Source organism: Podarcis raffonei, chromosome 2 (assembly GCF_027172205.1).
Source record: "Podarcis raffonei isolate rPodRaf1 chromosome 2, rPodRaf1.pri, whole genome shotgun sequence".
Lineage (NCBI taxonomy): Eukaryota > Metazoa > Chordata > Lepidosauria > Squamata > Lacertidae > Podarcis > Podarcis raffonei.
The window spans coordinates 31822405-31836895 of NC_070603.1; the positions used below are offsets into that span (position 1 = coordinate 31822405).

The following is a 14491-nucleotide window of genomic DNA, read 5'->3' on the forward strand; positions in this document are numbered from 1 at the left end:
CTAAAGGGGAAATCTAAATGTGTTTAGTTGAACATGGTTACAGTTGTCCCTGCAACTGGGAACCCTGATTGTGGGGAGGACTGGAAGTGAATTCAACCAAACACCGAATGCACTTAGAATCCCCCTTTAGACCTTCCCACTCAACAAAGAAATGTCAGAAGCGGCTGGTCAGCATGTGTGTTCCTTCTACGGATATAATTTAAGAACATCTGAATAGGGCTATTCTTTTGGTGTACTTCAATTTCAACGGATTGTACCCTAGTTATCTTTACTGCATAAATATGGTTTTATTTTCATCTAGGAAGTTTGAGCTTCTCTCTGGTATTTATTCCAAAAAGACCACATGTAGGAGATCACAACATAATCCTTGGTGGAAATAGATCCACTATTAGAAAACTACTACAAGCTACAACACAACAAACATCAAAGCTGGAGGCAGGGAAGAAATGTGCCAGCATCCGGTTTCAAGGCCCTGACATTATTACAGCCATGGCTTGTATTTTGAGAAGGATACAGAGACAAACCAAAAAAGACAGTTGAGCTCAGAGGAAATAACATGTTTAGCAATGGACTCCTCTGGGAGGAAGGGCAGGATATAAATTTAATAAATAATTTTTAAAATAAATAACGTTAACTAACTGTACATTAGCAAACCATTTCCTAACAGAGACACCATCCTCTCAGTATATAAGCTTATGAGCAGCTGAATCCCACACTGCTCCATCAATGTGATCTGCTTCAATATGCATGACCTTTACCAGAACTTTATGAGGAACTCAGGGTTATGAGGAACTCTTGGTCCAAAGCTCAAGTGACCACAGATTCCAGGAAGATGATTTCACTTATTTACTTCATGATAAAACACTGAATCTTCACAAGGTTTGCATGCATCCTTGCACAAAAAAACCCCAGACAGTTTGCCATTGCATTTCCCAGAAAGCCCACCGGTTTGTCACTGCCTATTCATCACAATGGAGATCTGACTCAGAGTGTGGAAGAATTCCTAGCAATTTCGTTTTTCAACAGTTTGTGAGGACTGGGCATTGCTTTGGCAATACTGAGTTACAGTAATCTGGAGGGAAAGTTTCTATTCTCCTTAAACTGAAAAGGAGAACTTTAAGAAATACTTCCCTTGTCCTGTCTGTGAACAGGCAACTGAAGAGCAGCAAACTAGCAAGGTGACACTGGTTTATCTACCTGTATTTATTAAACATAAAGCACATTCAAATGCCTTTTCAAACGCCCAAAACAACTTGATAAGGAACATGGTTTTGGTGCATTGTGGGAATCCACCCTCCCTCCCTTTTATCAACATCATGGCTACACTTAAATGCATGTGCACAGAAACAATATCAACACAATTTGTGCTTGTCCACTTATATAACATGATCAACAATATATTCTCTCAGTGATCCCTAACAGTAACTTGCAATTTCCTTCTGCGAATGGGGGGGCGGGGGGAGAGAATCACACCTCTCAAACACAAACTTTATTCTAATACAAGCAGAGCAGGACAATACACAGGGCCCAGGGATCTTTAATCCGCTTTATCTTCGAGAATAGAGTTAAGACTACCCTGAGGCTTGTGTTTTGCTGATGAGCACATCTCCCATTTTAAGAAATTTATGCAGATAGCTAAGAGTTCAAAGATGTCTTCTTTCAACACATGTAAGAGACTACACACAGCAGAGCTTCTTATTTCCTTTCCACGGAACAGAATGCTATCTTGCAATCACCTTTTAAAGCTTTCTCAATAGTCAAGAATCATCCAAAACTGAAATGCAGAATGGGAAGATACTGTTCCAAGTCCAAAAAGGGGAACTGTCTGGAAGCACACACGGATCTCTTCTCTATATTTCAGAGCTTTTAATAACTGCCTTTTCAACCCAACTACCCACTCCTCCCAGTAATTAAAACTTCTCTGGGGACACACAGTAAGTGTCAAAATCATAAAACTATAAAACAATGAACAAGCAACTAGCAACAGAGAATAAAATCACTACAGAAAACTTAACAGCACCAGAAATTCCACAGATCTTAGAACTTCAATAAATACCCTTAGTCAGTAAAAGATTTAAGATTGGTGTGACATCCAAGTCAGTGCAACTGAAATCATTGTGTTGTATCTAACAAGGTTGCCCCCTTAACAAAGGAACTTCTTTCTGCCTGTGCAGTAGCTCTTCCTCTCCAACTCTCCTCCATGCATGCCCACCCCCAATTTGCTCACAAGTATTGCAGGAATCCAAGAACAGATTTTGGGGATGGGGTGCAGGAAGAGGAGGGCAAGAGGAAGTCCTATTGCACAGGTGGAAGTCCTTGCAAAAGGGATGACTTTGTTGGATACAACCCACTGGACTCAAGTTACTTAAGTCCATTGATTTCAATGGGTTGACTCTATGACTAGCATTGATCATGCCCAACAGAGATTACAAAGGCTGGGAAAATACCTGGTCTGAAGGCACAAGACATCATCACATCGCTGAAGCTAAGTAAATCTGGATCTGGTCAGTGCCTGGGTGGAAGCCACGCATAGAGGTTTTATTTACAATTAAGCTGGCTACAAATTATGTTAAATAAATACACACTGCCTTGAATAAATTATAAATGTAAGAAAAGAAAAGAAAGATCTTCGGCAGGCACAGCAAATATGTCGTTGTGAGACAAGCCTCTCATGTGAGGAGTGTTCCATAATGAGGGTGCCACAAAACATACTGTAGTGGAATTAGGGTGATTAAACAGGGCAACTATTTCTGCTAAAATAGATAAACTTAAAGACTCTGTTTGCATCTTACACAAAACCATACCATGGCTTAATGCGAATGTGCAGGTTCCTGGAGAGGAAACTGTGGCCACTTTGTTCTTCCTCCAGCACTGCTGCTGCTACACTGCTGTGAGCTTAACCATGGTATGGCTCAGTACGCCATCCAAACCAGGCTCATCATTTGTCTTACTCGAGTCAAATTACAACCTGTACACTTAGAACAAACCTTTGTTACAACTCTGTCTGGAGCAAGACAAAAGATAAGCCCAGTACCAAGGGAAAGAGACGGTTGAGGAAGACTGGAAGAAATTTAAACTTTATCTTAAAAATTCTTGTAAAATTATTGAGTGTTAAAATGTCATGGGTAAAGCATAGCAGATTTGCAGCGATAAATGATTGGACAAGAGGAAAGAAAAGGGTTAAAGAAAGGAATTAATAAGTAATTCAGACCAGGGGTTGCTGAAAAAAATTTAGAACAGGGATGCAGAAAAGGGAGGCATGGGGAAGTCGTTGAAATTGGGTATACGAAAAAATTCATGAAATTATACATGTTTATATGTTTGTTTGTTGGTGTTTGTTGTTTGTATTGTCTTATATTATATGTTGAAAAACCAGTAAAAAAATTTAAAAAAAAACACAAAACAAAACCATACCATGGCTTAATGCGAATGTGCAGGTTCCTGGAGAGGAAACTGTGGCCACTTTGTTCTTCCTCCAGCACTGCTGCTGCTACACTGCTGTGAGCTTAACCATGGTATGGCTCAGTACGCCATCCAAACCAGGCTCATCATTTGTCTTACTCGAGTCAAATTACAACCTGTACACTTAGAACAAACCTTTGTTACAACTCTGTCTGGAGCAAGACAAAAGATAAGCCCAGTATCACACTGAGACAAACCATGGCTTAGCTCACAGCAGCAGGACCAGATGAATAGCAAAGCAGCCAGTGTTCAAAACTCCCATTGTTTTAGGCGCATTTTGCAACAGGAATTTCATTAGCGTGAGCAGTTTCTGAGCTCTGGGAGCAGTACCGCGCCTAAGATTTCAGATTAAAACTGCAGAGTGGAAGGAAAGGAGCTTTTCCGCCTCCCCATTTCCAGCTACTCTCTGAAGACTGGAGAAGAGACCCTCTTATGAATATTAGGGGGGTGGGCAGGGGAAAATGTGAAAAATGAATGTAATATTTTAGCTGCAGTTCATTCATTTTCAGCTCTGTATTCTTGTTATAAAAAGCATGCCTAGGCATTCCGTTGTTGTGCCCAGAACCTAGGTGTCATTTAGCTCATGGCTTTCCTATCTCAGTTTCTAACACTGAAAGCAGCAGCATAGTTTCTACAAGCTATGGGTTTGATTTAGTGCATTATGCGAACTGAGCCAAAGCAGCTGAAAGTGGGCTACTTAAAAAAATTAATGCCACCTGTAGACCAAATATTGAGCCTCCATGGCTTTTAGACCCAACCATGAAGTGGTAATGCAGTTCTTTAAATAAAACAGCTAGCTGATCCCATATTATAAATGCAGTATCAAAATTAGCTAGGGGGAAAAAAGAATTGAATAAGGGGTGTCTGTCTATCTCTCGAATTTAAGTATCTGCTATTTATAAATCTGGGGGTTTTGGAAGATCTATTTTTAGGAAGTGGGTCTTTGACTAATATCGCGACAAAGTGAACTCAAGTACCACAATTCTTGTTAAACCTCAGCTTCTTCGGCAGACAGGAGAAGAGAGATTGCATGATATCTCAGTGTGCATCACCCACACAGAAGCCACAACATAGTGGCTTTTGCCAACAGCTCGATTCACTGGAATGCCTGAGTCTTTATTACTGTATTTCTGCATAGGCTGTGACTGAATCTGGGAAACTAGTTTTATTGTTAACATTCTGATGCAATGAACAATAAAGGCTTGAGGGTAACTTCCTTAAAGTAAGAAGGCTGGGTGTGAACATGTGGCCTGAGACTTTTGCTTTCCCTTGTTTTAACTGAGTCATGCTTACTGGATGCTACAAATAGTTTGAGTGTTCACCTTTTCCTCTTTCCCACAATTGCGTGGAAAACAGCTCAGATCAAAGAGCAAGTTGCTTCTAAAAGAAATATACTAATTGTCATTACAAAAAAAGTGCCATTGAAAGCAAACGAAACCCTAGGAGTAAGATGCTAATTTACTCAAAACCCCGGCAGTAGTACCATCTATTCAACAAAACACAAAAATGACCTCATGTGGGTACATTTCCATATCCTGTGTTCCTGAAGATGATGAATAAGCAAACGGTTGCTACATGACTGAAGTGTAGCATATACTTTCAGCACAAAACACAATCATATTTTTTAGCGGATTTTTATAGCACCTTTTAGAAAATAACTGCCCCCTTTAAGGTAGTGTACAAACTTGCATAAATTACAACCATTCAATAAAAATTGCATTAAACGTCCTTAAAAGTGAAGAACAGCAGTAACGTGATGCTCAGAGGTAAATATATTTAACCCATGTAACAATTTTATCCCCCTGAAGACAAGGAGGTGCATATAACCTAAAATTCTATATTGCCATATCCTTGTGTCTAGGGGGGCATAACATGACTATAGACAATACAACCTAGAATTCTGTGCTGAAATGCAAACCTTTTCAGACTAAATTGTACACATTTTAATAAATTACTTTAATTCAAATACTTTAACTTGGTTGCAAAATAAAGCTTTCATATGGTGTTAAGATAGGGACAGGGGTGGTGCTGTGGGTTAAACCACAGAGCCTAGGAGTTGCCGATCAGAAGGTTGGCAATTCGAATCCCCGCAACGGGGTGAGCTCCCGTTGCTTGGTCCCTGCTCCTGCCAACCTAGCAGTTCGAAAACACATCAAAGTACAAGTAGATAAATAGGTACCGCTGCAGCAGGAAGGTAAATGGCATTTCCGTGCGCTGCTCTGGTTCGCCAGAAGCGGCTTAGTCATGCTGGCCACATGACCCGGAAGCTGCACGCCGGCTCCCTCGGACAATAAAGTGAGATGAGCGCCACAACCCCAGAGTCAGCCATGACTGGACCTAATGGTCAGGGGTCCCATTACCTTTATGGTGTTAAGAACAGTGTTAGAAAGCAAATAAGGTACTGTATATTTAATTTGATTATTTAAAAAGAGAGAGAAGGCTGGGGTAAAAGAGCTACCTGGGCTTAAGAAGTCTATACCCACACCTGTGCAATACCCAACCTTTTTGTATTTTCTCCACACAACCAGGAGGACAAGACATTTACCGTACTTATTCCCATGAAAGACACTGGAAACTGTTCTGCAGATATGCTGTACAGATTTCAAGGCCTCCTGGGCCTCCTTGCTCAACAGACCACACTTAAACCATCCAACCACTTTTCTAGCAATTGATTATTTATGGAAATTGGCAACAAAATAATTATTTGGGAGCCATCCAAAGGTCTGGGAGAGGGGCCAAGAGAGGAAGTTTTCCAACGGAGAAATCATTGTTAATCGTTGAGGAATATATATTTTAAAAAGAAAAGATTTGTTTTGAATACAGTATGCTTTACTGTACACAGATGAGCTGGCGTGAAGAAAAAACTAGTCTAAGAACATCTGCTGAGAAAACAAAGAAATTATGCTAATCCAACATACTTCCTGTAACCCAAGCAGCAAGTATTTTTTCCCAGATAATGCAAGACTCACCATAAACAAATGCTATTCAGAAGCTTTCCTTCTCATATGCTAAAAAAACCAGGAACTTGTTCATTGTATGTAAAGCATTTTGTACCATGCACACATTATGTTTTGTCCTCTAAGGAACCTGGCAAGTTAAGCTGCTGTTCCCATTATGCTGCTGAAATGGAGGATAACACACTGCAGCATTTTGCATTTGGCCCAGGATTTCCAAATTCCACAGTCAAGCCTCTAGACCACAATACTAATTAGAAAAGTTTGACTGAATCTTGAAGATGCTAAAGCATTACACTGATTCAAAAAACTATTACAAATGAAAACATGATGAAACACTGGTGCATTTCATGGGCAATCAAATAAAATTAAATCTTCTCTTTTTTCTACTTCACCATCTAAATTTTATGCTGACAAGTTTAGTTTCTTGAGAAGGGGCAATTGTACAAAAGACTGTGACTTTATTTCCGAGAATCTCTTTCATGTCTGGCATATGTGCATTATTGTTTTAATTGTTAGACACCATGAGAACCCTTGGGGCTGGAGACCAGCATATAAATGCTTGCAGCATTTAATGCTGCATCTCCAAAGCAAACATCTACAGTCTTTGCTTGCTATGTGAATTCTGGGAAAGTTCTGTAATTCAAAACCCTGGACAAAAAGCACCTGCTTTATGTGAAAACACTGGCAGAAATTTGTTTCTCCTGACCCTGCCACCTGAGCAGAGCAGCATAATCTGCAGGAAGAGGTTAATATTTACCTGAGATTTCAGTTGTTTTTGTAGCTTTAAATGAGCATACAAGATGTATGCACTCTTATTTATACATGGATGTTCCACATAGATTTGCTTTCTTACTGCTAGTAAAATGAAGGACAGGAACTTAGGGTAGGATTCACATAATGAACCCTATCAGCAGAAGCATGGTCTTCTGCTTAAACAACAGGGCTTTCTCGTCCCTCCCCCCTCCAAAACTGGCTCAGGGCAAGAGATCCCCCAGAACAAGGGGGGTGGGTTGAGTTGTTCCATCTGACAAATTGATATGATTATGCCAACGGAACGTTGAACATAGCACAGTTTTGAATTCCATCCTTAGCTTCTTTGTAGCTAATGTTTACTGAGACAAAAGATATTACAAATGTTAACATGAACCTTAATGAACTTCAAATGGGTACAGTTGCTGGATTACACTGCACTTTCATCTCCATATACCTGAAGGAGCGTCTCCACATTCTTTTGCTGGTTCCCTCACTGGAGGTTACAGTGAACCAGGCAGAAGGCCTTCTCATCAGCCTCCCTGCCCTGTGGAATGCCCTGCCATCAGATGTCAGAGAGATAAACAATTATCTGAAGGCAGCCCTGTATCGGGAAGCTTTTCATGTCTGATATTTTGTTGTGTTGTTATATTTCCTCCTTGTGTTCACCTTCACAACCGTGTTTCTCTAACTTGGGTCTTCAGCTGTTGTTGGACTACAACTCCCATCATCCCTGACCACTGGTCCTGCTAGCTAGGGATGTTCAGAGTTGTAGTTCAAACAACTGCCAAGTTTGTGAAACATTGCTTTACTGTTTGATGTGACATGATGGGCATCTCATCCACGTGTATCCACTGTTATTTGTTCTCTATTTACCATCAACAGATAATGCTAGCCTTCCTAATTATGAAACAGTAAGTTGGATGCTTACTAATTCTCTCTATTGTTACGGGATTTTGAATTACTGTGACGGGATTTTGAATGCAGCCTTAGGCTAAGTAACACAGAGTTCCAGTAATTGTGCAAAAATGGCCCATGGGAGGGTATGTCACAGTGACACAACATTGCCCTCACTCGCCTCTGCAACTAGTCTCCAGTCACTTCATCGTGGGAAAGGGAATTCATGATAATGAGAGAGTTTAATTTCAGGAATGCGCTCCAAAATCTCGTCAATTTCATCACCTGCTCTTTGAAACCTTTGCAAACTATTCTGGGCTTCTTTGGGAGGCAGGGTAGGATATAAATCTAATAAAATTAATTATCAGAACGTGGACCAAATGTTGCACAGACAACCACTGCTGTTTTATACCGCTCATCATTACACATAAAAACAATTAAAGATTCTTTATCAAATTTTATCACTTTTTATCAAAGCACAAGCTTTCAGGTACCCAAGCTCACTTCATCAGATGCATGAAGTCTTAGTTGGCAGTTACAGTATCTAAAGGAGAAGATTATCATGTGAGAGTTGAATGGCAATAAGGTGCAAAAATTACAGTGACAGAGCTTAAATATATGTTACACAGGAACATGTTTTATATTCTGCAAGAGCAGATTGCTGATAATTGCTTGGACTACTGTAGTCACCTCTAGGCAGAGAACCATGAGCAAGAATCAGTCATAGATAGGACAGATATCCGACAACTGGATATGGATTGTGATAAAAATTCTTTGTTTCATTTTAACAAACAAACAACGGCATTGAACTTATTGATGAATTGCAATTCAACAGTTTCACTTGTTTCAAGCTGCGTTCTTACTTTGAAGTACCTATGTTCTAGAAAGGACACTTTTAAGGTCAGTTACAGAATGTCCTGGGAGGATGAAATGTTCTCACGCTGATTTATTTCAGATGGCAATTTTCCTCAGGACACTCTGTAACTGACTTTAAGGTGGTCATTCTGGAACAGCAAAACTAAAGGCAACTCTTTAAAAGATATAAATGAGTGCACCTAGTGGACATATGAAAATGGGTATGGGTTTACCACACTGAAAAATACGGTAAATGGTGTTTAGAGATCAAAACTCAAGCTCTAAGACATGGAGAGTGTTGGGGGGGAGGGACAAACAAAATGTCTGAGGAGCAATTCTAAAAAAGTGTAGTTGAAAATATATATAACATTAGTTCTGAGAGAATTCCTGAAAATAGGAGCCAGGCACCAAAAACACACATGGCTCCATTATAGCATCCTGTTATTGCAAATCACCCTTAATTTGGGAAATGATATACAACAAATTGAAGAAAATGTTCCATTTAACATATGTTTAAAAACCTGAAGCATTTTTATTAGGAATTGTACGGAAAGATCTGCCAAAAAAAGCTGAAAAACATCTTCATGTATGCAACAACGGCCGCGAGAGGTTTTATTTGAAAATTGATGGACTATGCAGAACTGGCAAAACTGACATACAAGCTATGGGACAAGGATAACTGTGACTTTAAAGATGAATGGGAACCCTTTACAAAGTATTTGAAGACACAACAAAGCGAACTGGACTCCTTGCTGGTTTTGAATAAACATTCACAAACTTTTTATTGATAATAATCAGCTAAATAGTTTGAGGATCTATACAACTGTGTAACATGCAGAAAACAGCATTTTTAGAGAAATCAAAGACTGGAACTGAGGGAAGTCGGGGGTGGGGGTGGGTGGGTTCTGTGGGGGGAGGGAGGAAAAATGGGGGAAAATAAGGATGAAATGTTTCTGGATAATATGCTTTGTTTAAATTTTGAATAAAAAGTTATTTTAAAAAAAAAGATTCACAAAATGTTTAGGTGTAAGTGTACCCGTGCGTACCCACCCAGAAAAAAGCACTGATTTTACCTGAAAATGAACACGTAAGAGAAATCCAGAGTTGAATTTAGCCACAGATCAGGGAAAACAGTTTCTAGTTAGTTACAGGATGCTAGTAAATTTGACATATGAAAGAGAGCAACCGATACCAGAGATGCAAAATAGAGAAAACATTGATTCACAAGCATTACTATTTTGGTTGCCCCAAAATGTCTGGAACAGATAAAGGGAAGTTTCTGGTATATTGTTAAGTAAATGAGTGAAGAGTGGGTTGATAGTAATGCACATGCCAAAAATGATGTCTCATTCTTCCAAAGTAAATTCTTGAGAGAAGTTATGTCATAGCACCAAATTCATTATTTCACACTGAACCCATTACATCTGCAGCTGACAGTTATGTGAAGTTTGAGAGCATTACTATATTTTTATTATTTATATATGCTTTTGCACAGAAACAAAAAAAGCAGCCAAACTTCCGCAGTAACTTAACAACCAAATGAGCACTCCAGCTGTGCTTCTCCAGTCCTTCACTTCTGCATTTTTAAGGTTTACGAAGAAAATAAAAAGCCTGCTGCCAGATGGCTACAGAAACAGCAGTAAACCCAAGGGGACCTTTCAAAATAGCTGACATAAAAAAGATTGCAGTACAAGAAGAAAATCATAAAACAAGTGGAGAATAAGCTGCCTTGGGACATAAATATAGTTGCAACGCTAATATGACAAAAATAAGCAAAATAAGCACTGGATTCATTGATCAAGAAAAGTCAAATAAACATGGCTACTTACATGCAGGAGCAAGGTTTAATTTTGCAGCCCAACTCTGAAACTAATGCCAATCAATTTCAAAATTCACTTCTTTTTTCTTAAATATTTATTAACTTTCCAAAAAAAAGGTTATAAGGATTTGATGACAATATAGTTATATACAATTATAAATCAAAACCACTAGTTCTATGTAGCCAGTCTCACACACACACTGTAGCCCCCGCCTTAAATCTCCCTCCAACCACACCTCACACAATCTTTCAGCCCTTACTGACGGACCTTTGTCATAGCCAGAAGATGGTAAATCAGCCACTCACACCTTGTATTACTGCTAAACCCTTTTTTGCCAATAAGCAGACACCTCCCAGCTCCATGCACTATTCAAAGCACGTGTCTGTAGTCAGAGACATTACCAAGATCTTGAAACTTGGAAATATGAGTCGCTGGGGCTCACAGCGCTTGCCTCAAATACAAGGAGTATATTTTTACCCTTAAACCCTCCTCAAGTTCAAACTATACTCCAACCCAGAGACAACGTCCTAGTCTACTACCCAGCCATTCCCCATCCAAACTCCACAGCTGATGCTCAAGTTACAAGCAGAAGTTATTCCCTTCTTCTTTCACCAGGCAAAATTACCTGTGGCAAAGGTAGTTTTCCCAAAGGCTACCACAGTATCAGTAGTTTATTGAGAAAACTACAAATCTGGAGAGCTGAAACAGCAAGGAAATGCTATTCTTGCTGTTTCTTCCCAGCTTGCCACCAGCACCACAACATTAGCTAGTTGAGGAGGGAGAGAAGAGAGAGTGGCAGAAGAGTGTTTGGTGATATCAGAAATACGCCAAACCATTTCCCAATGGGGGCAGAAAAATATAGCTTCACTTATTTCCAAGTCAATTCAAGTGTGATAGGCAGCTTGCCAAGTGCTAAAATATCAAAATGGATGTTGGGCTAGATCAGGGGTAGGCAACCTAAGGCCTGTGGGCCGGATGCAGCCCAATTGCCTTCTAAATCTGGCCCACGTACAGTCCGGGAATCAGCGTGTTTTTACATAAGTTTTTACATAATCTCTGGGTTATTTGTGGGGCATAGGAATTCATTCATTTATTTATTTTTTCAAAATATAGTCCAGCCTACCACATTGTCTGAGGGACAGTGGACTGGCCCACGGCTGAGAAAGGTTGCTGACCCCTAGGCTTGATGCATCAATAGTCTGATTCAATAAAAGGAAACTCTTTGTAAATGTCAGAATCTTTCACAGCTGTATAACAAGGTTGTTCATAATAAAAGCTTTTCAAATATAAAGCGCATTTTACCATATCATCACCACATTATATGCAAAAAGAGGTAACCTAGTCCTTGGATGAGGAAGATCTGGAGAAGCTTGGACAAGAACAAAAATTACCATACGGGGAAAAGAATTAAGCCAACAATAAACTCCTGAGCTTTTAGGAATCACGGAATGCTATTTCCAAGAAGCATCACATTCAAAGTAAACAGCTTTAGTACAGGAAAAATCTTAGTTTCCGTAGCGTTTCCACACAAGAATGAAACGTGTAAGGCTGTTAATACCAAATTCATGAAAAGAAAGAGTGTCTGGTGAGGTACACGGGATCTTTTTAAAAAGCAGATTGCTTGAATTTTACTCCTCTTTACTCTGCACAGTTTCAACAATATGCCCATGATGGTTAATTTCATGAAGACAATGTATTAAGCAAAGCAGTAAAGTATGAGCAAGTGGCACGTTCCCCATACACATAATGAAAACATGTCCAGACACATGCCAGGATTTCAAAATATTCAGGCACCAATGATGTATATCATGTTTCTCACAAACATAATACAGTACATAATTCAAGGAAGCAATGCAGTCTTCTCCAGACTACCTGCTTATTAAGCATTCATTCTGACTTGCTAGCAGGGAGGTCCGACAAGTTTTATCCCACACTTTCCATTGCATTTCCTCATCACATTTCTTATCACAAGGATATGATTTTTTGTGGAAGTCAATTTATTGCACAAGACCTCCCAATCAAATACAGTGGTACCCTGGTCTACGAACAGCCTAATTAACGAACTACTTGGAATACGAACACTTCTAACCCGGAAATGAGGGCTGGGGAGAGGCAGTGACATTCCTGTTCAGCACGGCCTTCCCTCGCTCAGCACCAGGAAGCGGAGAAGGGGGCCGTTGATGCTGCAGGGGGCCATTGATGCTTCCAGGTTGGAAGACGGAGGGAGAGAAAGAGAGAGGAACAAGAGACGCCAGCTGCCGTGCGCCAAAGCGCACTTTGGAGACCCCTGTTGGGACTTGGGAGAGAGATGCGCAGCGGCAAGTGTTTATCCGGGCGAGGCGGGGGGGGATCACTTGTTCTTAGGATCCTGCGGTGGATAGAGTTGGGAGGGTGCAGGGAGGGGAGTCCATGGTGGCGAGCCCGATCCGGGTTGAGTTTCCTTTCGCTTTGCACACGCCTCCCTCCCCAAGGAGTGGAGATTATCAGTGCGCCTTCGGCCTCCTTCTCCCCTGAGGTGCGCTGCCTTTAGGGACCTCCTCACGAGTCGGCCCGGCACCTCCACCGAGAGTGCTGTTGCCGACGCGGACCAGCAGCGGCTCCCCAGGATTTTGGGTAAGAAATAGGCTCTCTCTTCCACCCCCACCAGCCCTTCCTGGAAGTGCCGTCCTCCAGAACAAGATGCCAGTCCTCAAGGATCTGGGCTAAGGGTGGAAGCAGAGATGAGGGGCACTGATGCTGAGACACTGGTGGCAGAGGGACCTAGAGCCAGGGAGCAGCAGCAACATTCCTGCTCGGCATGGCCTTCCCTCGCTCAGCACCAAGAAGCCACCGCCATCGCTGCAGCATCCACCAGCCCCTTCTCCGCTTCCTGGTCTGGAATGGTCCAGCAATGGTCTGGAAGCTTCCTGAATTTTAGCAAAAAGAAACTAATTTATACTGAAGTGCTGAAACTGGCCTGATGCTTCAAACACAACCACCTGAATTCCAAAGCTGTCCTTTTAGCCCCATGCTTGGGGAGGAGGGGCAGGAAGAGTGGATAACAGCTGCAAACCTTTACATGAAAAACTGCTGTGTGCACACCTGTGTTTCTTACAGCAAACACACACACGCATATCAAGAAATTGCAGTCTAATTAGGGTTCCCATGCACTCTTAGTTAAAGATGCACATATGTTCTCTACATTTTATGCATTTGCTGTTGGAAACACTAGCGCAGCACTTGTGTACTGCAACTCCTATTTGCAGCACAAATGTTGCCATATGATGCGAAAAGGCTCCACTTGGCATGAACACAAGAGTTTCCATTTTGAGAACTGCAGGAGAAACATGAGTTAAAATGACCTCCAGCTCAATCCTTTTCTTAAACATTAGCTGTACCAGGCTTTAAATCGTCCCCTGGGGTTTTTGGAATGCTGTGATTTTACCGTCTGCTCCTCTTAAGCTGCTCCGATTGCTTTGTTGCGTTTACTGCTAGCCACTGCAAATCTCCAAGTACAGCTGGAGTACACATTTCCACCAAATAAAAATATACGCCGACGAGCTTCTCTTTGGCCGACAGTACCTTATTCTTTTCTCCCTTCCTACAGAAATACACGCAGGTACTACAACTGACCCTCCTTCCAGTACACCCCATACCCACCTTTAAGGGTACCCCAGACTTTACCCTCAAGGACTATCTCGCCCCTGGTTATCAGTCTCCCTCCCCCGCCAACATACACTTAAACACGACGCCGACCCAACCTTAGCGACA

General features: G+C 41.1%; 1 protein-coding gene across 2 annotated transcripts in view; it reads right to left on the reverse strand.

Moving 5' to 3' along the window:
• PGS1 (phosphatidylglycerophosphate synthase 1) overlaps window positions 1-14491 on the reverse strand; it is a 39253-nt gene that overhangs the window by 24462 nt on the left and 300 nt on the right. The gene's annotated exons all lie outside the window — the stretch shown is intronic.